Source organism: Herpailurus yagouaroundi, unplaced genomic scaffold (genome assembly GCF_014898765.1).
Source record: "Herpailurus yagouaroundi ecotype Mexico unplaced genomic scaffold, PumYag 195, whole genome shotgun sequence".
Taxonomy (NCBI): domain Eukaryota; kingdom Metazoa; phylum Chordata; class Mammalia; order Carnivora; family Felidae; genus Herpailurus; species Herpailurus yagouaroundi.
The window spans coordinates 1439076-1466470 of record NW_024412426.1 but is presented as its reverse complement, the minus strand read 5'-3'; the positions used below and the strand labels follow the sequence as shown (position 1 = coordinate 1466470).

General features: G+C 46.1%; 1 long non-coding RNA gene across 1 annotated transcript; it reads left to right on the top strand.

Annotated features, from left to right (window-relative positions):
- Positions 1-1668: 1668 nt before the first annotated feature.
- On the top strand, positions 1669-26763 carry LOC121011717 (uncharacterized). The gene is made up of 4 exons (XR_005781722.1): positions 1669-4567; positions 4988-5201; positions 8208-8429; positions 26624-26763. It is a non-coding gene; the product is annotated as an uncharacterized LOC121011717 (long non-coding RNA).
- Positions 26764-27395: the final 632 nt, after the last annotated feature.

Sequence of the window (27395 nt, the reverse complement as noted above, 5' to 3'; positions counted from 1 at the left end):
GCCTAGACCTCTAAGGCGCTCGTAAGCTTCAGCTTACTCTCTTGGAAACCTGCCACCTCCATCATGAGTATTAAGGTTAGGCTACCTGCTGGAAAGTGAAAATTCATGTGGGGAGAGGCCCCAATTATTCTCGCCACCCCAGCTTAGGTCATCTTAGATCAGCTCCCCCCCCAGCTGCCCTCCAGCTGACCACAGGTGCTCTCCTGAGATATCTGGGCGGAGCCCAGCCTAGATCAGCAGAATTGGCTAACCAACATGGAGACCCCCCAAAAATAAGAGGTTACTATTTTAAACGACTAAACTTGAGGGTGGTTTGCATGACATCATTACTGTGGCAATAAATAACTGATACAGGGTAGTCACGAGAATCAATTTTTTAAAAGCTGTGAAAACCTCTAACACCCTGCCTATCACATAGTGAGCTCTCACTAAATTAAAAAAAAAATTCAATTTAACAAGCATTTATAGAGGCCTTCATATATGAAAAGCACTATGCTTGAGGTTGTAAGCGATGCAGAACTGAAAAAAGACCTGATGTAATCCCTTAACAGTCAGTTCCAGTGGGAAAAATAATAGATGCTTACACAAACAATTATAATATAAGACAAGCTGTCACTCTATTACAACATTTATGTCCAAGTGATTTCTCCATTGTCTACAATTAACCATGCTCTTCTTTTCTTGGTATTTTACTTTGTCTAAAAATGTGTTCAAGGGATACGGTTTATTGAAAAACCCCCAAACCAGCACACTGACCAAAATTAAGTCTTATTAATATGTTCAAATACAGTGTTTGCATTTATAGGAAACAATCTATATGGAAGCGTGGTCATATGACATGCCTCATATAGCCAAAGAAACAAAAAGGCAGACATGAAATCAGAGCCAGGGTAGGGAGGGGAGAAAGGGTGGTTGGGAAAGTCTTAATTTCTAGAATGATCAGTAGCTTTAAATCTAAGGATGCTTAAGGAGTGCAGCACCGCCGTGGCAGCTTGTTTTTCTGCTCACCTCCAAAATATTCTAGAGGTTTGGGAGGCTGGGATTAGAGTATGGAGTGGGGGGAGGAAGAGGTGTGGTTTGGCAGACAGGACCTTTGGTACCCAGGAGTTTGGTTAAGCTCCAGCAGATTCTCTGAATTCATACTGTCTAAGGAGAAGCCCATCTGGGTAGCCTCACAGCACAGTGAGAAGAGCCTCGACTTGGGAGCCAGGGGTCCTACTTTCCCTGATCTTAGTTCTAGCTTTGGCACTAAAGAACACTTGCTGTGTGACCATGGGTTCTTTCCCTTCCTGGGGGTTGCCCTAGGTGATTTCTAAGGTCCCTTCTAGTTCAAAGCCTACAGGATATCAGAGCAAACTGAGGCAGATGCATTGCCCTTCTGACAACACAAGTGGATCCTTGGAAAATGGAGCTGCTCAGGAAACCCAAACAGAGGTCAACAGGTGAACCCTGCAGATCTGGGAACCGGCCCCACTTCCCCCCCTGAATGTGTAGGGCTCTGACCATCCTCAAGCACTCCAGCGGTCCTAGATGCTCCTCAGCCTGTGACCTGACTGCTGGGCCAGCTTCCAAACCCCCGACCTGGCCTGTTGAAGTCCTCCTCCCTTTCCTCCTAGAACAAGGGTGTCAAAGTGGCATCTTAAAATCTTGAGCTCTAATAAAGGCTGTTTAAATAAGAGTAAATATTCCTGGCAGTCAGGTGGGACTGAGAAAGTGACCTTTTTCCAAACAATGGAAGTTGAAACAATTCAAAGAATAAAGAGCTTTGCCACAAGAAACTGCCTGAAACTGGGGTCAAATCAACACTCTCCGTGCCCGTTAGGGTCTCTTTCAGCATGAGGACTGTAAGCCATCTCAGGGATAACTGGATGATTTCTGGGACATCTTTGGGGGGGACACACTCCTTGTCGCCCCCTGAAGCATGCCTGGGGCATGATCAGGGACAAAGAGCAGAACCCCCTGCCGAGATCTGAATCACCAGGAGTGACCTCCCTCTCTTGCTGTGAAGAATGAATTCCTGACTGCAAGTTTGCAAATCATACCCACTGTAGGTAACACTGATGTCCCATCAGTTGACTTCCCACCACCAGGGGCCCTCTCAGGGGCAGGGGGCTTCTGTCTTCCTAGAGCAGAGCGAGTGGGCATGAGTGCCCAACAACCGCTACGAGGCTGGGCCAGTAGAGGCAAGACCTAGGCATCCCATGTGACATGTGATTACATTCGCTTCCTTTCTCACCTCAGAAAAGAAAACAGAGTACAGACCGCATCACTCAAGTCATTGCCCTTCTCTTATTGTCCCACAGAGTCATTGTCTAGTTTGTGCATTCCCCCCTCCTTTTCCAAGCACTGTTCACTCTCACCTCCAGGATCACTGGATCACTGACGTCTTGCCCCTCACTCACCACAAATCACCCAAACTCAGTGGCGTAAGACAACTGTTTCATTCTGCTCCTGGACTCTGCGGGCCAGGGGTTCAAACAGGAGATGGAAAGGGCTGCTTATCTCTGCTTCACAATGTCTGGAGCCTCGGCTGGGAAGAATCAAGGGCAGGGGGCAATTCAAGGCATGGCACTGGGGTCATCAGGAGGCTCGCCCATTCACACCTCTGGCAAGCTGTGGGCTGGGACCTCAGTGGGTTGTCAGCCAGAACACCCACACGTGGCCACTCCACACGCTTGAGCTGCCTCACAGCATGGCGGCCTCAGTCTTTTGCATGGCTCGGAGTTCAGGGCTCTCAGTGCAAGTGTCCCAGGGAAAAAAGAAACTGCAAGGCCTTTTGCCATGTGGCTTTAGAAGTCATGGAACATCTCTTCTGCCACACTCAGTTGATTGCAAGCGAGTCAGAAACCTGCCCAGGTTCAAGGGGAAGGGACATCCCAGGGAAGACTGTGTGTGTTTCTGAGACATGTTTAAAACCCTCCAGAGTAGCCTATGCAGCCAAGTCCAAACTAGGCTTCATGTGAGTCTCCATCAGCTTCCCTGTAAGGAGCTCCTTTATCTTCAATTCTTGGACCCTGAGGTACTTTGGAGGTGATCATGGGGAAGTTACTTAAGTGCTTCTTGGTTCCTTGGCCATGGTTGAATTTGAAAGCGGCAGAACTCGCGTGGGAAGCCCTCTTTCCCTTTGCTCTTTCTCCAACCCGTGACCCTCCCCCATTGTCTGACCACTGCACCCAGCCTCTGCTTTGACAGCTGTCTTGCGGGTCCCCGGGAGTGCTCTGCCACCCTCTTGTATGTCCTTGCAGAATGACTTGCATGCTGATGATGTGTGCCTGGCTCAGCACAGACATCTCCCTTCAATACCTCCGTACCAAGCCCTTGCCTTACCACGCTTTCTGCCTGAAGTTGTTCCCCGCCCCCCCCCCCCTCATGGGGAGAAAGACTCGTGAGCACGTTCCAGAAGGCATCGGTTGGCCTGCCCTGCCTAGCACAAGGCGCTTGCTCAGTCAATGATTGGTGAATAAGTTAACCCTGGCTTGCATGTGCTCTAGATGACCCCCCGGGGTCTGATTCCAGCCCGAGTCACCAGAGGATTCGTGGGGACTAGAGCAAAGGAGAGCCTTGCATGTTGCCAGAAGAGAGGTAGTTCGATATATGTGGGGTGCCGCTGTGCCCGTGTGTTTCGGAGGGACCGGGAGTGGGTGGTGATGGACCTGTGGCACGGTATTGCAGGCTGGAGCCAGGACTTGACACGCCGGCATTACCTGGCTTCTGCACATCCGCCCTTCATGATCCCCGGTACTTGGAAACTTTCCTGGACACACTGAGAAGACTCTCCAAGAGCCAGGCTACCTGTCAAGTTTCCAGGGCCCCCGACCCCTGCTGCCTCTTCTTTTCCTCCCCAGAGTGTGCGGATAAAGCACCAGAATCTCTCTGGGGAAGCGTGACCTCACTTGAAAAAGGACCTGTTTGAGAGAGGTGTATGTGTTGGTGGGGCCGGGAGGTGCCTAGACTTGTAGGGACCTGTATAGATGAGAGAAATGACAAAAAATAATCTTCTACTCAGTCAATCCAGCTAAAGATGCTGCAGTCCCAGGGAAACGTTTAGGAAGGATCTGCTTTTGTGTTTCTCATTTGTGAAAAGCAACAACAACAAACAAACAAAGGAAAAGACTCCCAGGCTTCCTGCGGTGAGGGAGCTATGGGTCCTCCCGGGAGAAAGGGCTGCAGACTGACTGAAGGAGTCCTCATTGTGGGGGGAAGCGAGCTTGCTTCTTTTTCTTTCTTTTCCATTCCCTGTGCAGACTCACAGCCCTGTGCACTTAATTCTCCATGCCTGTGCATCAGCATTGCAGTAGACTTTTCCATATGCTCCTTCCACTCTGAACAACAGCATGGATTGTTATTTCCAACCTACTGAGGAAAGAACCGAGGCTCAGAGAAGTGAACTGAGTTGCCCAGAATGTATTGCCGATAAGTGGATGAACCCGATTGTTTATTTATTTAATGAACATACTAAGTTATGCATTGAGCTACGGAGAGAACAAAGATGAATAAAATGTGTTGGTTCTGGCCAAGAAGAAATTCAGCGTAGGAGCGGAAGATAGCGCAATTCTACAACAATATGGTAAGTGCAATGACAGCCGTACATGGGGCATGAGGCTAAGTACCAAGAGGGGCATCTAATGCAGCTGGGGATGTGCAGGGTGGACTTCCTGGAGGAGGTGGTGTTTGAACTGCGGACGATAAGCGGGAGGTAGTTCCGTGAAGAGAGGCCGGGGGGTGGGGCAGAGCATTCCAGAAAGCAGAGGCAGCACAATCGAGGCGTGGAACTGCAAAACAGCAAGGCAGGTGGAACTATTAACGAGTTCCATGTTGCACTAAGGTTGGTCCAACTGGGGTTTATCTAACTTCGAAATGCAAGCCCTCTTCCGCTGTGCTGGACCTCTTTAACTGGTTCATTTTGGAGGTCGTGGCTCGTATGGTACTTCCTGGGGGCTTTGGGTACCCAGTTTTTACTTTTAAAAGTCCCTTGTGTAATTAACAGAGTGTGGGAGGCGTTTCCTGGCACTTCTCCACCGTGACTTCTCAGCAGGGCTTCGGGGGGAACCAGGAGGTGGCCGTGCCAAAGGCTTTTGACTGAGGGAAAGTCAACCCACCGCCCAGGGTGCCATGACTGCCCCACGGCATCTCGGAAGAAGTAGGCCAAAGATCATCAGGAAACAGTGGCTTCTGGGTTCACTGCCGCAAAGCAAGCTATGGTGAGTCAGAAGGAAGCAAAACTTACCTGCACCAACAAACAGGTCTGGCGGTCAGCAGATAAAGATATTACCTCAGAGAAAGACCAGAGCTGAAAATGGGCAAGGCCTAACTGTGCCAAAGATCCGCTGTGTCTTTTCTTTTTTCTTTTTCTTTTTCTTTCTTTCTTTTTTTTTTTTGGTAACCATGGTAGGGGCGGTGTGGGTGGTGTGGGGGAGGCGTCTGATACGTGCATTTACATTTCCAGCCCCTAAATAAACACAACCTGTTCTTACGGCTGCCCCCAAACTGTTCTCACCCTGTGGCTTTTTGATACACTTCCTCATGGGCTCACTGGGGAGGATGTGAGGATACAGACTCTTGGGGTTCCATCAGGAAATCCCTTATCCCGCAACCCAGGCCTCATGCAAACAGGTGGAGCTTCTGTCCTGCTGTGCGAAGTTCCTAGGAAGGACAGTTGTGGCCTGTCAAGTTAAGGTGATCTTCGTAAGAAGCCCTTTCTGGTAGGGGACCCGGAGTCAGAGCACGGGGCGCCGGGAGCAACCTTTGTCATTTTATGCGTCAGGAAACTGAGTGGAAGCTGAGTCTTACTTTGCCAAAAGTCAGTCTGACATTAGACATAGAAGCTGGGTAAAGTCCAGTCTCTTGACTCAAAGCCTACTGCTCTCTGCACAATGGCTTGCCCCTCACCCCCATGTCGCTCTACTGCCTGCTGTCACAAAGTCTAAAGTACTGTTTAGTTATCTTTAAAAAATTTTTTATTATTATTTTTTAAAATTTTTTCATCATTAAATCATTTTCTTATAACGTAATTCATTGTCAAATTGGTTTCCATACATCACCCAGTGCTCATCCCAACAGGGGCCCTCCTCAATGCCCATCACCCACTTTCCCCTCCCTCCCACCCCCCAGCAGCCTTCAGTTTGTTCTCTGTAATTCAAGAGTCTATTATGGTTTTCCTCCTTCCCTCTCTATAACTCCCCCCAACCCCTCTTTCCTTCCCCCGTGGTTCTCTGTTAAGTTTCTCAGGATCCACATTTGAGTGAAAACATATGGCATCTGTCTTTCTCTGCCTGACTTATTTCACTCAGCATAATACCTTCCAGTTCCATCCACATTGCTGCAAATGTTGCCAGATTTCATTCTTTCTCATTGCCACGTAGTGTTCCATTGTGTGTATAAACCACATCTTCTTTATCCATTCGTCAGTTGATGGACATTTAGGCTCTTTCCATAATTTGGCTATTGTTGAAAGAGCTGCTATAAACATTGGGGTACAAGTGCCCCTATGCATCAGCACTCCTGTATCCCTTGGGTAAATTCCTAGCAGTGCTGTTGCTGGGTCATAGGGTAGCTCTATTTTTAATTTTTTGAGGCACCTCCACACTGTTTTCCAGAGTGGCTGTTCCAATTTGCATTCCCACCAACAGTGCAAGAGGGTTCCCGTTTCTCCACATCCTCTCCAGCATCTAGAGTCTCCTGATTTGTTCATTTTAGCCACTCTGACCGGCATGATAGTTATCTTTTTTAAAAAAAAAATAGTTATTTTTGAGAGAGAGACAGAGTGTGAGTGGGGGAGGGGCAGAGAGAGAGGGAGACACAGAATCCATAGCAGGCTCCAGGCTCCTAGCTGTCAGCACAGAGCCTGTCGCGGGGCTTGAACTCATGAACCATGAGATCATGACCTGACCTGAGGTCAGATGCTTAACTGACTGAGCCACTGGGGCTCCCCTTAGTTATCTTTTAAATGAGCATTGCTGTTTATTTACCTTTTGTTTACTGAAGGAAGCCACTTGAAAGGCCATCTTTTATTGCTATTTGTAGGTTCAGTGCCCATCACACGCCAAAAGTGTCCCTGTAGTATTTCTACCCTGGAATGCACAGAGACCCCCCTGAGAGCTGAGATTTGGTGGATCATTTCGATTTAAATGGGACCTCACATTTAACAGGTCTTCTTGTCCATTATCTTGCCTGGCCCTGTTCAAATACAGCTATATTTTCTGGGTTACTTCGGCATTCATAATTCTTGACAGGAAAATCCTCCCATCGAATCACTGCTTTATTTCTTTGTTTCAGGAGATTATCTAGCGTGTCTAATAGAGCAACAAGTCACGTCCCGTGGCTCCAGGTCTGCTATTCCATAGCATACCGAAATCAACCACAAGACCATGCCTCCCACTTCACCCAAGTCAAGGGGAGAGGTGGGGCCCCTCTCTGCTCTCTGTGGAGGTGGAATCTATGACCAAATGTATGTGTACTTTCTTGATTTCTCCAGGGCTCTCCAGAGAGGTAGCATTCCTGGATGATGGGGGTTCAGAGAAAATTGAGATTAACTTTCCATGAAGCAACACAAGCTCAAATCTAAGAAAGAATTGTCCAGCTGGGAGTCGCTGGAATATTGATGGAATATCACTTCTTGCTATTTAATTCATTCATCTGGGATAGAAAAGACATCTCTTGGGGATGATTAAGGTCAGTGGTGTCCAAGTATTTTTAGTATGGAGGCACATTTTCATCTAAAAACATTTATAGACCTGCAGATAAAGGTACTCACATTTGAGAAATGCATTGATAGAACAAACGCTTAATGGCAGGGGCCATCACCTTTAAAGTAATTTGAATGCTGGTAATCACAACCTTTTTAATATACTATCCCAAAGTTGAGTTACTGCTTTCCTTCTGCAACTCTCTGTGCCTGTCTTCACCACTGGACCAGAAATACCTACCACAGGGGCAGAGTTGGTTTGACTTGTCCACCATCTGTTGTATATTTCAGCACCCAGCACAGTTCCCAGCACAAAGCAGGCACCTTCTGTATATTTGTAGACTGAATGAATAAATACAATAGAAGCGTCAGAGTATATGTACATGAGTCATACTATTTAGCCAGTCCGTAGGTACTGATTCATGCAAATATGGCGCCCCCAACTATGGGAGCCCACAGACCGGAAACTGTGGATTCAGATTTACATCTTTGCATCCAGTATTTTGTTCCCTTTTCCCCACAGGGAGTTTATGTTCAGTAGACCACAACCACCTGGACAAATGATAACTACAGGTGGGAGCCTGTGCTAGTTGACCTCCCGAAGTCCCTTCCAAAATGGTAGGTCCATGAAGAGGACAGAGTGCACCGTTCAGAAAGGCTGGAACTTCCCAACACCCACGGAGAGAGGGACATTGATGACAGCTTCTTTCAAGAGCCAGTTTCTTAACATTTGTAGGAGCAAAAGGTAAGCTAATCTCTGTGAGCCTCCAGGTAGTCTGGTTGTTATTTCAACCCCAAACAGGCTTGCAAACGTTCTTTGCCCATTTCCTCTGTCAACCGATTTGTGTGGAGTGTTGATAACTGAAGTGACACCCAGTAAACACTCTTTGTCTTATAAGATGTTGACTGGAGTGGAGACATGTAGGGAAATGTAGGAGTTGAAAGAAAGAGTGCTGGGTTAAAAAAAAAATGTGTGTGCATACATCTTCATAGAGTGTGTGCATTACTATTTAAATGCTGACATCTCTCTTCCTTCTTTAGAAAACAGCCTTTTGTCTCGATTCTCCCTGCACCTTTCCATCCTCTCCAAACAAAGAGAGAGTGATGTTCCAGGTGTGAACACATCAGGGAGGTTTCCTGCTTGGGATTCAGAAATTCACAGCCCTGAGGAAATGAGTAAAAGAGAGGACAGAACAAGAGAGATGAAAAACAGAATCTTCACCACCTGCTATTTAGTGATTAGCTCCCAGATAAGGAAGGCGAAGACACATTCCAGAAGCTCAGGACTTGCCCAGGCGGAAACTCAGAGTAAAGAGGGGCTCGGAGGGAAATGAAGCCAGAAGTGGGAGGGGACAGCTGAGCCACTGAAACACTGTCTATCAATTCTGTCTCAAAGCCTCCCCTTTTCACGCAGCCCTTATAAACTTCAGTCCCTCCCTTCACCCTCTCTCTCATTCACCCCACCTTACCTGCTTTGGTTTATGGGAAGGAATCTTGTCCAGATGGACTCTTTCGCTAAATAACTGTGTGACCCGGGGCAAATCACTTCTTAGATTTTGGTCCAGTGGCTGCTATCTCTTGACTTGCGGTAGCTTAATTGAAAGCAGAAGAAGAGAGGTCACAATAACACCCAGCCCACTAAACAGAAGATCCCCCACGATGCCACAAAGCTGGCAGGGGGAGCCCTGGTGAGTGTGCAGGTAGGCCGCCTACGTTCTAGTTCTTACCTGTGTGCACACCAGGCTGCTGGACGAACCCCACGAGGAGAGGCAAGTGCTTATTCATGCCCCTCCTGAGGACGAGGCTTCCCAGATGAGGTGTTTTCCGTCTCAGTAGAGACGGGTGAAAACAATTTCTGCACAGCCTACCTTTCTGCAGTGGGCACCTGTGGCCACCGACCTGACCCCAGGTTTGGAGCCCTGGGGACAGGGTGCTGTGTACCTGTCTGGGGTGCATAGCCTCTTCCCTCATTAGCCTTTTCTGCTCCCTTTGTTCTGCTCCCTTGTTGTTATAACAGCGTCTTGTCCTTGACAACAGCCATGTGTTCAATTTTTCCAACACGGTGAGGTCAGCACATCGGCTTTTAGCCTCTAGAGCAGGTAAGAGCCACTGAGCCTTGACAGATACAAGAGCAAGTTACTAATTCACCCGGATTTTCATTTTGCACAGCTCCCATAAAAAATAAATGTGGAGCCATGGACAATTATGCTATAGTAGAAAATACATACGCTGGCGATTAAACACTGGAAATCACTAGCTTCAAAATTCCTCCAAAAATACAGTCCCAGATGTCACGCAAGCTCCAATCAAACACGGGCTATAAAAATCAAACCGTAGACATCGCCTTATGAAGTGTTCGCAGATGTAACAGGAGTAGAAATTCTCACAGCTCAGAAAAGCAAGATTTATGCTTTTTTCCTGGTTTTTTTTTTTTTTTTTGAGGAGGGGGATGGGGAATTTTGCATCCGACTGTTCATTTCAATATGTAATTTGCCTCAAAGAGTTTCTGACTTAATTTATTTTCTCACCAACCTAAACCAATTCAAAAAAAAAAACGTTTACTGAAACCCGAACAATGTACTTTTGGTTGACGAGTGCTAATAGGTGCAATGTTACCCCCGTCAACTTATAAGATCACCTACTGAGCTTGGAGCTAAACAGGAAAAAGTAAATTGAACTGGAGTTTGAATCTTTTTCCTTCTAAAGTCTCTGCCATAGTTGGACACGCACAGTGCTTAGAGAGAGATGAATTGCATTGTGGGAATTTCTTTATTAAAAAACAGATTTATTCGGGGCGCCTGGGTGGCACAGTCGGTTAAGCGTCCGACTTCAGCCAGGTCACGATCTCGCAGTCCGTGAGTTCGAGCCCCACGTCAGGCTCTGGGCTGATGGCTCGGAGCCTGGAGCCTGTTTCCGATTCTGTGTCTCCCTCTCTCTCTGCCCCTCCCCCGTTCATGCTCTGTCTCTCTCTGTCCCAAAAATAAATAAACGTTGAAAAAAAAAATTAAAAAAAAACAAAACAGATTTTTCTTTTTTTTTCAAGTCGGAAGATGTTCACATATTTAAAATTTTTTTTAATGTTTATTTTTGAGAGAGAGACACACATAGAGCACGAGTGGGAGAGAGGCAGAAAGGGAGGGAGACACAGCATCAGAAGCAGGCTCCAGGCTCTGAGCTGTCAGCACAGAGTCTGATGGGGGGCTCGAACCCACAGACCGCGAGATCATGACCTGAGCAAAGTCGGATACTTCACCAGCTGAGCCACCCAGGTGCCCCTGGAAGCTGTTCACATCTTAATGTTGGAGGCACCTCTAATGCAAAGGGGATATATGTGTATGAAAAAACCAAAATAAGCGCTAAATAAGTCTTTCCAGTGAAAACTGACAAGTATAATCATTTCTGGACTCTTTTATCTTTCCCAGGAAGAGACCAGCCTCTCTTCCATCTTGGATTCCACGGATAGGTAGATTCCCTTGAGCAACTTGTCAACATCGTGAGAGATTTTGTGGGAGCGTCTAATAGGAGGAGATGGGAGGGTGTGAGCGAGCGTACGTGGGCATGCACACTCCCAGCGTGGGCGCGTGCAGTGCCAATGATGGCGTATCACCGCTGCGTGAAAATTCCACGCCAGCTCTTTGAATAAGTCGGACAATTTGCTCCAAACACGTGGCCCAACGTCGTCTTCTTTCTCCTCTTGACTTGTAGTTAACTAAGAGAATGTGGCCCTTAGCGTATCCCAGACTTCACCAGCCGGTATCAAAGATCATCTTCTTCCTCCCTCCGCGTGCAGCCTACTTCTGGTTTTCTGTAAAGGACAGCCAGAGTTCAACTGATCTCTTTTCATTTAGTTGCTCCCTTACACGGTAGAGAACAACCAAGCACCAGCTCCGTACACGAGGCAGCCTTGCAGGCGCTGAAGGTGCCTAAGAGAACAGGACAGAGAAGGACAGATCACAATAATGACCGCGGAGGTGGAAAGCCAGAAACGCGCAGGTGCGGGGCGCGATGGGCACAGGGAGGTCGGCAAAGTGTTGTCTGAGAAGGGGCTGTGTGAAGACGGGCAGGTGGTGCAAGGCGGGGATGCTGTGTGCGGACGAAGCGGGGAAGGTACAGCACTTCACTCGGGGGGGCAAGCTGAGCGTTGAACTTGTGTAAGTGAGCTGTCCCCTCACTACATTCTCACGGAGGGCATTTTCTCGACCCAGTTGTAAATACCAAATGGGCAAGTGGGAAGACACTCTCTGGTAGGGGTGGATATGAAGTTCTGTGATACTTTATCAAAGGAAACGGAAGTGTCGCTTTCCTTACACTGGAGGGCTTTGCAGGGGAGGTTGAAAAACTACAGCTCTGTAACCCCACCTTTGCCCGTCATAGACTGGGTACCTTTGGGGAAGTCCCTTCCCCACTCTGACTCCAGTTACTTCCAGAAATGATGTTGTATTGGGTGATATTAAATTCCCTTCCAGGGAAGACAGTCTCTGAGTCCTTTGAGAACACAAGCTAGACTTGCATTTCCCTGCTTGAGAATATCCTATGAATATGGACTCACGAGGATGTTCAAAGCCAAGCCCTCATTAAAAATAAGCATATGAACTGGAGTTACACCTGACTGACTCCTCCTGGAGTCCAAAGGAGCCGTGTTCAGGCACCTGGCATCTTTTAATCTTGATTTGATCTGTGTTATGGCATAGTTAGTAGGGAGCCCCCTTCAACAGGCAACCAATAGAGAGAGCTCTATGGAGAGGTCAGATCTCCCAAGGCACACTGAGATGTGGCATCCTGTCCCTATGCAACTGTGTGCAAAAGGGCAGGTCTGATGGCAGAGTGAGGCCAGATAGGGGTCCCAGGGCCTTAGCCTTTAATAATAGATGATCCCTTCTAGCACAGGTCTTTGGTTCAAGGCAGCCTTTTACCATGATCCCTTGACTTACTGGCTGAAAGTAGCCTTCTTTAAATCTTGCTGTAATGAGCAGAGAATGCCACGGCCATCTTTCCTCTCTTGGGGCTGCTGTATGGGGTTTTATAAGTTCGGGGTGGACAACATCTCAAGGCCCAGCAAAGGTAGAGGATGAAGTAATATTATTCACATGTGTTTTGAGCATTCTTACTATATGGAAGAAGGTATCTAGAGAGACACATAGGGTATTAGATGTAGTCTTTGACCTCAAAGAACCTCCTCCATGTAGACCCATAGGTAGATACCTAACACTCACACGGGTCAGAGAGAAGGGAGGGATGGATATAATGATGGGGGGGTGGTGGTGGCCAAGCTGATACTTTGACTCAGTCCTTACCACACTTGGAATAATTACGACTTTAAAGGTCAGAGAAAGGGGCAAGGAAGGGTATTCCCATCCAGGGGAACAGAATGAGTAAAAGCTAGGCACGGCATAGAACTCCCAGGAGGACCATCAATTTATCTGGACTTTGAGGGGAGAGACCCCCAGAAGTTTAAATTTAAACTCCAAGAACTTGACACAAAGGAAGTCAGAGCTCTGCCCTGTTTGCAGAGCATGCAGCTACTTTTGGTCCTGGTGTTTCCAGTCCCCGTTCCAGGAGTACAGCACCCTCCTGTCCTCCTCTCCATCCTGCCTCCCTTCCCCCACCACACACACAACAAACCTACCAGGAGGACAGGGCTGTGGTTTTCAGTAGCTAAACTTGCATCATCTATAGTCAGGGAAATATTTTAAAATTCCATCCGTTTTGACATCCTGATGATTTGCCGTAGAGTTGGAAATCAACTGTAATCTCAGAATTCTTCCTTGTTTCCTTGCTGTGATTTCTAAATGGCATTTCTGCCTCACCTTCCTCTATCCAGATAAGCTTTATCTGTCTTTGGAAACTTTGGAAAGCTTTACAAGTCTTTGAACACAAGTCTTTGGAAACTTCCTTTTTCCTCCCTGATTTCAGTCTCCAGATCTTCTACAAAGACAGTCACCTGCCTGTAATCCTCATCTTCCAGATGCCTCTGAGAAACAAAACCACACGCTTCCCATAGCCACACATTGGTCTGGTCATTCACACATCACCGTGGCTTTCTCTCACCCTAATCCTCCCTTGTCATTCCCATCGATAACTTTGCAACGCCAAATGTGCCAGCCAACTGACTCATACTTACTCTTGATAAGTATTTGATGATCATGCAGAATTGTACCAGCTAGTTGTTTTCTGGCCTCTTTAGCTTATAGTCCTTGTACTCCTAATCTTAACGGTGGCAATGTTGCTAGTTAAGCAAACTAGTCTTTTATTATCATGGTCTTGGTCACATAGAAACAATGATGGTAGCAGTTGATCATGCAGTGATCACGCACTGCTTTTATAGAAGACTGTCACCTCCCCAACGCTCAAGGCAACCTTTGAAACAAGTGATCCCATTTTACCAATGAGGAAATTGAGGCCTAGGGAGATTGAGGGACTTGTTTAAGGTCACTCTGTTAAGAGATAGGAACGGTTCAGGGGCGCCTGGGTGGCTCAGTCAGTTAGGCGTCCAACTTCAGCTCAGGTCACGATCTCGCGGTCCGTGAGTTTGAGCCCTGCGTCGGGCTCTGGGCTGATGGCTCGGAGCCTGGAGCCTGCTTCCGATTCTGTGTCTCCCTCTCTTTTTGCCCCTCCCCCGTTCATGCTCTGTCTCTCTCTGTCTCAAAAATAAATAAACGTTAAAAAAAAAAAAAAGAGATAGGAAGGGTTCAAACTCAGGACGGTTGAATAGATTTGGTGGTTCTTGGGCTATAAAACAGGCTCAGAATTCTGTCCTGGACCTCCTCTACTTCCTGGAGACCTGGCAGACCAGAGGTTCTCAAACACCAGTGGGTTTTAGCATTACCGGGAGGCTTGTATAAAATGCAGACTCTCCCCCTCCCCTGTATACATTCTGATTCGGATATGATGGGGCCCTAGAATTTGCCTCATTCCTACGGACTCCTGATGGCTTCGATGTGGGAGCACGTGCAGAGAAATTGCTGAGCAAAGTGAAGAAGCTGGAGTCTAGTAGCCTAAAATATGCCCTCTTTTGCATTTACCCTTCATTGTATGCAAATTTAAGTTCATTCAGGGAAAGACAGTTTGTATTCTGCTTTCGTTCTTATAAAATATCATTTTAATCTTATGTTAAATGGCTGCATTTCTGGAAGACCATTTCATCCCAAAGAGAATTTCATTTCTGATCATTTCAGATAAGTCTCTTATTTTAATGCTCCTTTTCCTTCTTTTAATATGACATCATAATCCTCTTTGCATCTAGATTTTATGTTATATTGGTGTTTTTTCATGGAATATTGCCAGGGCTGACATAAATGATGGAGTTGTCAGAATTGTATTCTAAATGAGAGTAAAATTCAAATAAGGACCCAAATGGAAAATATGCCTATAAATATTTGAAAAGATTTCTCTCCCTCTCTCTCTCTCTCTCTCTTTGTAGTTTTTTTTTTCCTTTAAGCAAAGGGAAATGTTGATTTACATCGGTATCTTAGGGGATACATTTTTTGTTATATGTACCATCTTAAGAAATATTCAGCTAAATTCTGCTTGTCACAACTCCAATAGAGGTCAGAACACTGGATAAAAAAAATAAGTCCAGTTTGATTTCCTTATGTAAATGTTTTATCTAGGTATGTCCATTATGCCAAACTTAATGGTTCTAAAAACCACTCCAGACCCATCTAATTTAATTCTCCCTGATCAAAAAATACAAACCCAACTATTTGAAAGACAGAGATTAGTTCTACTTCTACCACTAAAGGAAAGGAGAAAGGCATTAAAGCGATGAAATCTCAGACAGAGCCTCAATATTGGTCTCATCTTCCCTAAGTTTGATCTTGTGTATAGTACATAGAGTGAGATTTGGTATGAAAATACGCATTTGTAAGGCCCAAGAAAAGTGGAACAAATCATCCGTATTCATCTCTTCTTTGGTGGGAATTTCCCTCTCCTTGGGGTCAGTGCAAAGGGTTGAGCTTAGTTCTCTCAAGATTTCAGATCGCCATATTTTCTCATGAGCTATAGCTTTGGCCTCTTGCGCAAGATGCCATATTTTAGAAGAATATCTTCTTTCCATGGAGCAAAATGTAAACTCTGTCTTTGCATATTCAACCCTGTCTTGAAAAACACCTAAAAAACCCCCCTGGGGTTTGGCCAAGGCATTCCGAGCTCCTGCACAGCCTAATGGGAAAGGTCTTCTGGTCATTCACAATCTTGCTTATACCCATACTCGATTTTCATCCCTACCTGGGCTTTTAAACCATCTGGTAGCTCTGCGTAGCATACCTTCTGCCCATCCCTCCCACTTGCTGGCTTCATTGGTGATGAGCTGCTGTAGGACGTTCTGTATTTTCATCTCTTCTGGGAGCAGAGTTCTTCCAGCCCCAGGCAGGAAACGGGGCAGAGGTCAATGAAGGCTCTTAGCGTATGGGTACCTGGCTAAGCTGTGGGAGCAGCGGAGGACGGGCTCTCCCCCCTTGTGAAAACGATGATGCTCTAGTGAGAGGTAACGGGTCTAACAATAGAAACAGCTCCTATTCTTTGAACACTTGCTCTGTGCCACATCACTGGCGCTAGATCAGTTCACAGATGCCTTAAGTTTCATCCTCCCAAAAGCTGGAGGAGTTACGTGCTGTTATTCCCATTTTGCAGATGAGGAAATTTGGGCTTTCAGTGCTCTGGCCCCCAGTGAAGATGTGTCAGTGTTGGCATTTGATCCCTGGTCTTTCTGGTGTCAGAGCCTCTTCACCTTGTATGCTACACTGGCTGAAAATATAAATAATAGTCGATGACTGCAGCCCAGGAAAGATCAACAGAAGAAGACGTTCATCTCCACGGTCGGAGGGATTAAACCAGAAGCTGGAAGGCTTTATCCATTCCGGTGTGGCAGTGCCTCTCCTTTTAATGACTTCCCCCTTGCAGGCGGAATTCTCCGGAAGAATGCTGTTGACAGCCTTCAATGCATCATAAATAACATCCCAGGTGCTCCAACTACCAGCTTCAGTCACACTCCTCTAGAGAGCTTTGCAAAAGCCTTCAGTGTTAACCCCCTTTCTACCGGTGCTCCTTCCCATTCCCCGCCCCTCCCTCATTTTGCGCTCACTCTCGTTTGCCCATATTTGATGATTGCTTTGAAGTGCTCTTAAATATTTTTGGTAAGCAATTTTTTGCTCAGGTGAGTGTCACCTCCGCAGAGCCAGGATCTATTGCTTCTGGGTAGTTAGTATCTAACAATTCTGCAAACATTTTTTTTTCTTTGTTTTTCAGTGGGATAGAGAGTTCACTTAAACTGCAGGTTTCTGAAAGGCTGGGTTGTGTGGGTTTTGTTTGCTTGTTTGTCTTCTCCTTGGTCCCTGGCTGAACAAGGCTCAGCACAGGTGCTCATAGAAGTTTGATGAGCTAAACCAAATATGGAGGCAATTGTCTTAATCTCTGTGTTGAGGGAATCTAGATTAATATATCTATAAATGACCCTCACATAAGTTACATTTTAGTGAAGAAAGGCAAGTGTGGAGATCAATTAATATAAGTTTACACATTGGGTGCCTGGGTGGCTCAGCCAGTTAAGCATCTGTCTCCTGATTTCGGCTCAGGCCATGATCTCACGGTGGGTGAGTTTGAGCCCCTCGTTGGGCTCTGTGCTCACAGCGTGGAGCTTGCTTGGTGTTCTCTATCTCGTCTCTCTCTGCCCCTTCCCCACTCTCACCCACAAGACCTCATCTCTCTGTCTCTCAAAATAAACAATAGATAAACATTAAAAAAGAGATACATTTACATATAACATAGTGCAGAACAAGATAAAGTATCGTAAGAGGGATAACAAGTACCAGGGCACTTCAGAGATTGGAGAGACCTTCTCCACTTATCTAAATGGGGGTATGAGAGAGCTTTAGTTGGTCACCAAACTAATCACAACTCTTACGCCTGGCACTGGGGAGGTGCCGGGTTGTTGTTCTTGATAGTGGTGATGGATGTAAGGCATGGAGAAATCTCCTACTTTATACTGTCCTGGCATAAAGCAATATTTTTTATAATAAATTCATTCTTCTTGCAATTGTAATGAAAAAGAAAGGACTTCTTGATGAAGGCAGCATGGGACCGAGTTTGAAAAACTCTATGGATGGGCTGAGGGGTGGGAAGAGAATTCCAGGCTGAGGAGACACATCACAAGGAAAACCACAGAGGCAGGCACACACTGAAAAGATTCAGGGAGCCAGTCTAAGAAGGCTTGGCTCGAGGGCGGGACCTGGGCAGGGACATAGTGGTAGACAAGGCCAGAAAGGAAAGTTAGGGCCATGATGTGAGGGTCAAAGACGCCAGCACTGAAATCATCTGGCCGTGAAAGCTCTGGAGCCTTCTGAGCTGAGTAAGGCAAGATCATGCCCAAGTTTTAGAGGAGTCATCCTGGATCTTGCTCAGGACTTGGATGTGTGCTAAAGGAACCCTTCATGACCCTAACAGCCCTGTCAAGGGCTGACATCTGCTGCATATGCCAGCCCATCCAGTCCTACAGCCCCAAACAGTGTGACGCCTGGTGGGTCTTCCAAGAGCTATTACCAGAAGAGAAGGGAGATGATAGGCATCTTCAGACCATCCCTAAAATCACCCATAGCTTCTCCTCTCCTCTCCTCATCATGGGAAGTCAAGGTGGACAGTTCCAGAGGTTATTCTTGACTTCAATAAAATAAAGCTTTCTTAAATATTTATATTCTTGCCCTTCTCCTCCCTATTCCTTTCCTTTCTATTTATGTCTCAAATATAAACACATACACACATGCTCAACATATTCATTCACTCACTCTTCCCCCCATTACCTTGGTTCTATTGGGAGCAATGAGGACAAAAACTCAACTAACTCCTATGAAATATCCATCTACTGCTTTAGTCAATAGCAGGGTTTTTTTTTATCTGTCAGCGTTCTCCATCAGCCACTTCCTGTGGTTTGAATCATTTTCTTCTCATTTCCATCTGTTCCATGCTATCCAGTATGAAGGCCCAACGTGCCCTCTTCTTGCTTTTAAAAACATTTTTTTGACTCTGAAATGAAAATTCATTACGTGTTCCTTGAGCCTAAGTCCTTCAATAATGCATTTCTTTTAGTGTTCAAAATATTTCCAAGTATTTGTTTGAGCAATCTGTCCAATAGAGACTTTTTAAGCAAAGAAAACCTAATGGCAAAAAGAGGTCTCTCCATGAATATCATTCTATTGTTGGACAAGACTCTGAAGGTCTTCGTGATGGTAAATTTTATACGTCAATTTGGCTAAACCATGGTACACAGATATTTGCTCAGACATATCTGGATGTTGCTGTGAAGGTGTTTTCTAGAAGAGATCAGCATTTCTTCTTCTTTTTAAAAATGTTATTTATTTTTGAGAGAGAGAGAGAGAGAGAATCTGAAGCGGGCTCTGCACTGATGGCGGAGAGCCTAACATGGGGCTCAAACTCATGAATTGTGATATCATGACCCGAGCTGAAGTCAGGTGCTTAACAGACTGAGCCACCCAAGCGCACTGAGGAGAGCAACATTAGTCAGTAGACTTTGAGTAAAGCAGATCATACTCCATAATGTGGAGTATATGTGGGCCTTATCTCATCAGTTGAATATCTTAAGAAAAAGGCTGACTTCTCCTGAGGAACAGAGAATTCTCCAAGCAGTGGCAGATGGCCTTTGGACTCAAAGTACAACACAACTCTTTCCTGGATCTCCAGCCACAGACCTACCCTGTGGAATTTGTACTTGGCAGCCTCCACAACTTGATGAGCCAATTCCTTACCATAAATGCATCTCTGTCTCTCTCTCTCTGTGTTTCATATATATATATATATATATATATATATATACATGAATATATGTATATACACATTATATATATATACACACATTATATATGTGTGTATGTATATAATATATATATATATATATATAATATATATATATATATATATCCTATTGGCTGTGTTTCTCTGGAGAACCCTGACTGATACAGTCTTCATATCCATAGTCATCCAGCAAGATCACCATTTCTTCTTCCACCCCAGAAATACTTATAGGCTATCCACAAAGTGCCAATAAGACAGATCTTTAAATTGACAATACCCTCTCTACATCCCCCATCTGTTTCCCTGCTTGAAAACCTATATACACGAGAACCCCAGCTATCACCCCACTTTCACTTTGTTTCCTATCTTTTTCTTTGATCTTGCAGTCGGTGGAGGGAAGCACTTTGGCCTCCATGACTGAGAAAACAGACATGGCAACTTGGAAGTCACCTGTCTTCTAGTTGAAAACTTCACCATTTCTATGATTTTACCTGCATGGGTCCTAGTTAACAGCACTTTACTCATCTTCATTTCTCCCTGCAAATTCTCTCCAAATTCACTATTTGACTTTATTGGGACCTTCACTTTGATCTAGCGAGGAAACAGATGGGATTACACGGTATCTCCGGGATGAAGTCAAGTAAGTCAGGCATTGCCAAGATTTCCACAGAAATCTGTTCCTGGGTAGAGGTATGTCAACCTTAACCATAGCAGTCATTTGCATTTATCCTGCAAATGAGACATGAGAGGCTATATTGACAATCCCCCAATACTCATCCCCCCAATTTTAATAAGCAGCAGAACCTCTGAGTTTCATCTGGGTACGTGGACACTAGGAGTAAAAATGAGATCTTCCAGCCCCGCTTTGCATGGAGATGTGGCCAGATGACTAAGTTCTGGCCAACGGACTAGGAGAGGGAGGGTTATGTAGAACTTTCAAGAAATATCCTTTTTTTTTTTTTTTAAAGTTTATTTACTTTGAGAGAGAGAGAGAGAGAGAAAGAGCAGGGGAGGGGCAGAGAGAGAGAGAGAGAGGGAGAGAAAGAATCCCAAGCAGGCTCCACACTGTCTGTGCAGAGCCCAACATGGGGTTCGAACTCATGAACCATGAGGTCGTGACCTGAGCCAAAATCCAGAATTGGGATGCTCAGCTGACTGAGCCACCCAGGCATCCCCTAAGAGGCTTAAAAGAGGCATAGTGCATTTCCCTTCTGCCTAACGGCTGGACTTTGAACAAAGTCCCTGGACCTTGCAAAGCCATCTTGAAGTGTGTGGTGTTAAGTATGTGTTACAGAAAGGTAGAGCAACCTGAGGAAAGGAGCCTGGATTCCGGATGGGTTGTGGAACCATCGTACCAGTGGCAAATTGCTTGCATCTGAATCACTTTTTTCTCGTTTGCATCTTGTTTAAGGCACTTGGGGTTTTAGGGTGTCACTTGTAGCCGAATCCAATATAATTGACCCGGCGGGTTCAAATATTCCCATTTAAAGGAGGAGGACATTGAGGCACAAAGAGGTTCGAGAACTTGCGTTACACTGCACGGGGAGCAAATTGTTAACTGGTGGATCCTGGTACTCGCTCATTCCAAAGCCTACCGCGGAATCTCTTCCTGCTAGCGAATGCGGGCCGCTAAAGTGAACTTCTGATCTTCTCTCCCGGTCTGCTGATTCTTCTAAGCATGTGTAGTCTGGTTGAGCTGCCACTGTCTGTAAAGAGGTTCAGAGGTGCCTCACTGTCCTGAGAGACGTTTGAAAAAAAACCTCTGTACTCCTGAGCATTCAGGGAGCCTGGAGAGATTTATCCCCTAGCTTTTTGATATGTTTGCCAGGTAGCGCCTTCTTAAAATGCAGAGTAGTGTGGGTATCTTGCACATCCTGTCAGACCACTAAGCCTGCCTGTCCAAACAAATCTACTCTGCTGTGACTTTATTCCCCTGGCATGTCCATACACAGGCTTCTCCCAGTGGGGCTTGGGGCCCAAGCATGTTTGAGAAATTGAATGGCAGCAGGTTTTCCTGCCAAGACCACAGCACACGTCCCTGGAAACAAGGAAAGGGACAGACTTACTGTGAACGCCTGGCTTCTGTGTGGATCTTTTGCCAGAGGATTCCAGAAACTTCCTTTAGATACAGAGACCCTCAAAGTCCTTCAGATGCTCAACAACAGTCTTTGCCACAGTTGAAAACACAATCCCAACAGAGAAAAAAAACGTGTCTGCTTTTTTGCTTGTGTGAACTTACAGGGGTCCCATATACTGGCTTTGATCTAGTTTACTGTGTGACCTTGAAGAGAGACAACATGTTGTGTTGAAAAGCACAGGTTGAGATTCTGAAAGCCTTTCTGGTAGTTTTAACTGCCACACTATCTAGTTCAGTCTTGGACAAGTCACTTAACCTCTCTGAGCCTCTCAGTTCCAAGATGGGAGTTCATTCATTCATTCACCTCCCCGGGCATGCATGAATGCATCCATCCATCCATCCATCCATCCATCCAATTCAGTGTTTTTTAAATGTGCACTTTTCTGGGTTCTGGGCATACCAATAGGAATAAGACATGGCTTTCCCACCCAAAGAGTCGATCTCCTACCTGACAGTGTTATCATAAATGTCAAATAGTTAATAAATACAATGGTACCTGAGAAAGCATAAAACTGTACATGACGTAAGTTATTTTTTAAGTCACAACTTTGATATTGCCCCTCCTCCAGGGTGGGAACCCCAAAGTATGCCAAAAGGAGTCAATGGAAAGGTGGGCATAAAATTAATGAACTGGCTACCGGGGCCACCAGCAAGAGGCAGATCATAGATGAGTATTCAAATGGTGAATGTGGAACCATCCTAGGAAAAATATGGACTGAGAAACACCTTGAAACTCTCCCTCCTCAGGGCCCTTGCCTGAGCTCGGTATCTAATGGGAGCCACAGGTCACAGACTTCTATCCTTATGATTGGAAGATGCCTCTGTCAGCCAGGAGAGAAATTTCATATTTTATTGAAAGCATTTTGCAGTGAGAAATACCCCCCCCCTTTTTTTTTTCCAGTGCCAGCATAATTTAACTATGATTTAATAGCTTCTTTCATTTACTTGTTAAATTATGCCTCTCCATCACCTTCCCTTTGGGTTTTCCCGCCTTTTGGTCCTACAACCTCCCATTATTTATTAATGCCCCATAATACATGATCGAGGCAGGCAGAAAGCAGCCATTTCACCATGATTTAGGAGGCTCCTGGCAGCGAAACAACAAGAACAGAAGCATATGTTCTGAGAGTCTCCCCTGTACTTGCCTTTTTGGAACAGAGTTGGTTAGTTGTTAGCCATCAACTACGTGGGTCCTCCCCTCTCCTCCCCTGCCCACCCCCCCTGGCCGTTTTCCTGTCCTGAGCAAATTCAAAATACTTGGCTCAAGATGACTGGTGAGTCACAGCTCATGTTTTTTTCCAAGTGCCAACTGCCAGAATGAGCATGCTTCTCCACGTTAGGCTTAACCTGAAAAGACACTAAAAGGTAATCTGGCTTTCCCTCCAAGGGAGGAGTCCTGGGTGGGATGAGGAAATTCCAGATAATTTGAATCCTTAGGGACTCGGTTCTTGCAAGAAGGAAGGTTGAAACAAACTAGGGAGGTGGTCCCCGCATCCCCCACCATCTTTTTCCGGGAATAACTCGGACGGTGTCCACTCAGGGAATGACTCTCACAGGGAATGGAGTTGGGACAAGCATATTCCAAGTGCAAGTGGGGAAACAGGGGTGTTTTAGCGCTCACTCAAGAATATAGGTTGGGTCATATCTGAACCTGATCACCGTTCTGCTTCCCTCGGGCATTTGTGAATTTGTGAGAGGCACATTCATTCACTTCCCCATCTAAGTTTCGTTTGCCCCGTCTCTTCTTTTGTGCTTTGGACTAGACTAGCACTGATTCTGTGATTCAGTGGGTGACATATGGAGGTTCTACAAACCAGGGAGATGGTCACACTAGGTGCCAGAGGCAGAATGACACCTGGAGAAGTGCCATGACGAATCCAACATCATACAGTTGAAAAATAACAGAGCCAGCATTACAGCCAAGTTTTCTATGTGATGGTAAACTTTTATTGAGCTAGACTAGTGTTTACTCTTTTGGAGATAATATATATTCAAGCTTTTAGCACCATGCCTGGTATTTAATGCAGGTTTGCCTTCCTTTACTACAGACCATCAAAACTGAACGTAGTGCTTAATAGGAGGGGCAGTGTTGTATGTGGATAGATCCTTGGAGTGAGAGAGCTGTGACCATTGGCCAACCTTGGATGATTTGCATTGCCTCTATGGGCTTCAGTCTTCTTCTCCGTAACATTTAGGACGTGGGGTTTGATAGTCTTTGAGATACTTTCTCGTTGCAACTTTGTTCTTGCAACTGCCTTATTGGGACCGTGAGTTCATTAGAGCCTAGAGCGAGATTCTAGAGTCTAGGGAATGAGCTGCCCATAGTGCAAGAAGCTCAAAGCACTTGGGGCTTCCTGATTGTTACATTGCGTGACAGTGAATCAAAGCAGGGGGATTTCTTCTACTTCTTGGCTGTCCAGACTCTTACTTCTCTCCAGGTTCTAGATGCCACTTGGCGTATACTGCATTGTGTCCCCACTGGTTCCCTTTCCAGCTTTTGGAGAAGCCTGATTACACTAAAGGCTGGGCATGCTTGTGACTCCTCCTTCATCCTTGAGTACACTCACCCTCCAGATGGCAGTAAGAGCCTCGGAGTCTGGGGAATTGCCCCCTGGAGACATGTGCTGACTTTCCCCTGGGGCCCAGGCAGCCATTCCCCATCTGGTAGTCTAGAATTAAAGCCCGAGGACAGGAGAAGAGAGCTGAGCTAAAATAACAACGGGAATAGCAATCCTGGTCCCTCTGTCCCTCCACGATATTACCTTCTGCTCCCTGCCCTGCCTTGCAGAGGGTGGCAGATGAAGTCAGTCTGCCTAGGGACTGGAGCTTGGCTTTCTTTAGCTCACCCTACGTTCTATTCTTTGCAGCAAGCCCGACTTTGTGGTGACCTCCGCAATCCCAACATTTGCATTTCTGCAGTGCCCCAGGTTTGCAATGACACGCTCCATTCCTCCAGAAGTTTTCATTCCCGTGGCGCCAAGGCTGGGAAACTTCAGAGGCCCAGGCTGTTCTGTAGCTAACGTCAACGTGGAATCTGCCTAAGCCTTGACTAATGTATTCTTTGCATTATTAAACACAGATTAAATATATATGGATATTTAAATGTAATGTGTTATTTTCCTAAATCTCGCTCTACTCGATGTTCCTTTGACTTACGCCTTTTCATTGCTCATAATTGTCTCAGGGATCATGAATTACAGGCAGGAAGGAGCTGGAGCTCCCTCAGCACCAAAGACTTTGCCGTCCCATTACATTTGCCCAAGAGATGCAGCCTAGAAAATTCTTGCTGGGGTTCTGCACATGGGAATGTATTTTTTTTTTTCCTTCCTAGACAGAGCTTATTCCTCACCAATGATTCAAAAGCTAAGGCGGCCGTGCGGGTTTGTTTTTGTGGTGCCAGAGAGGGTTGTCCGGGGCAAGTCACCGAATAACAAATTCAGACAGAGTCAGAGTCTGTGGTTTCAGGCTGGTGGCACCTCCATCCACTTTCCATGAGCTGTAGAGCCTGTTACTTGTCCTCTATGGGTTCTCAGAGGGCCCCAGAGGATTCTGAGTGTTTTTCTTCTTTAATAACCTAGTTTATTAGGTTCCTGCTCGATACCCCAGTCCTAAACTGTCCACGAAAGTGTGTCTGAAGCAGAGCCTATCTAAATCACCCCATGCCTACACGATCCAGGTCCCCTTCTGGAAGGGCCTGGATGAGGGGATTGGTCTTGATTATCCGCACGGTCTTTGCCTGCTCTAACAGCCCGCGGTGCTCCGTGCTTCTGGGGGACCAGAAGGGGAAACAGAGATACTGTTCTCAGTCTCCAGTTTAGACATGTGGTCATTTTTTTCTGCTCTCCCTAACTCATGCTCCCCTCTGGGTCTTGGCTAAAGATTTTCTATCCGATGCCAATCAGTCAATTGATCAGGAGATTTTGCCAATGTGCCCTGTGTTTCTCTGTCTGAGAGGATTAGAGTATAAGCCTTTGGTGTTCTGGAGTTAGTTCATAGTAACCAGCACGAGCTGATTGTAGGCATTTCCTCCGGACTCCTCATGCTGGCACCTTAAAATCAACCACTGTGGGAGTATTTATACCATAGACATTGGCAAAAGCTAGAATATAGGGCTTTCTCCCCCCCTCTGGAGAACTGGTTATTAAAGTTGTAATCTCACCACTACAACAAGCTCCCTGAGGGCACTGACCAGTACCCACAGCTCTCTTTATATATTACTAAACACATATTGAAGTTTACTGAACGCTTTGTAAAGACGAGCAACAGAAGCCATGGCAAGCCACAGATCTTCCAGTTTGACTGTAAATGAGCTATAATCTCCATTAAGTACCACAGTCTGCTAACCTTGCCTCCTTCCTATAGTATTCGATCATTTCCTGTATTTTCCCACTTGGGAGACATGTTGGATCCCACCATCCATGTTTCTCTGAAATGGATTCTCCCTCTCCTGGGTATGCTAAACAGACCTCCCTGAATCAGGAATTGTCTTCTACCTGCCTCTGGACCTAGGACAATTATTGATAATATCCTTCTTCCAATAGGAGAGTGACCAGAGCAAGGTGACCTAGGCTTGTCTCATAGGGATAAAAAGGAGATGATGGAATTATTGGGGAGGGAGGGGGATACTTGGCTGGAATGACTCCAGCAGACAGGTCACTTGCCAGCTGGACCCACAAAAACCCCAAAGAAGGAAGGGAAAAGGTGATGTTCAATGTTTGCAAGGTCCAAGCTTCACTTGGTTTGTCAAACAGTTAGAGGCGCAGGATGCTCATGTTTCTTGTGCCGAGGGAGGACCTTGGTTATCCTCCCTAAAGGCCTCGTCTGGAGCCTGAAACCGAGCAGGCATTCAACAAACATTTATTCGATTAGTGAATAATTTCATGGGCCATCCATGGTTCTCAAGACTTAGAAAATGAATATAGCCTGTGGTGGGGACAGGGAGGGTGGCAGGGGAATTCATTCTTTCCTGAACCCTGCTTCTGTCCTCTTGCCCTAGTCAGGGTGGTGACCGGGACCCTCAGAGGAGAGGAGGTGGTATGCAAGATGTGAGGGTGCAAGAAGAGAGAAAATCCTGGGCGGAAGAGACGCCGGGCCTTCGCGAGCGTGGCACCTTCTGACTTCAAGGAGCCTTTCAACAAAAGTGTCTACAGCTCAGGTAAGCAGGGAGTTAAGGTTGGAGGAGAATGGAATTTTCCTTGTGGTCGTACAGACTTGTTTTAACCGCAGGAATGAACACAAGATTCAACTTGTTTCCTCAGCTATTGTCTGGAACTCTTTTTCCCTCCAGCCGCCGGCAGCTGGAGGTTTTAATGTGACATTTTTCTAAGTATTATGATTGCTCTCTGGCCTTCTCTTTACAGGCTTTTTGCTTCTCTCCTTGCAGGCCCTCACCCCCCTGGCCTCTAAATGCTTTCCAATGAGCAAGTGCTCCCCTTTCTGCCTACCAGCCAGGGGAGGACATCTGGGCTTGGTTTATTTACTGGTTAAAGACGCGCGTCTCCTCTCCTTCCTGGATCCCCACCTTACAACTCCTCCTTGAAACCACAAACCACCACCTTCCCACTTCCCAAATCCCAAAGCACCACGTGGAGATGTGTGCAGGAGGCTAAGCTCAGTTCCTGTGCTGCTTGAACCATCCTAACAAGTGTTTTTCAACAGCCTCATCAACACAGGGAAAAGATAGGCACGTTCGTTCTCAATTAATTACCATTGCCCGGTCCAAATGTGAAATGCCTTCCAAGCCTTCCTTAGATCTTATTCTGCGGATCTTGC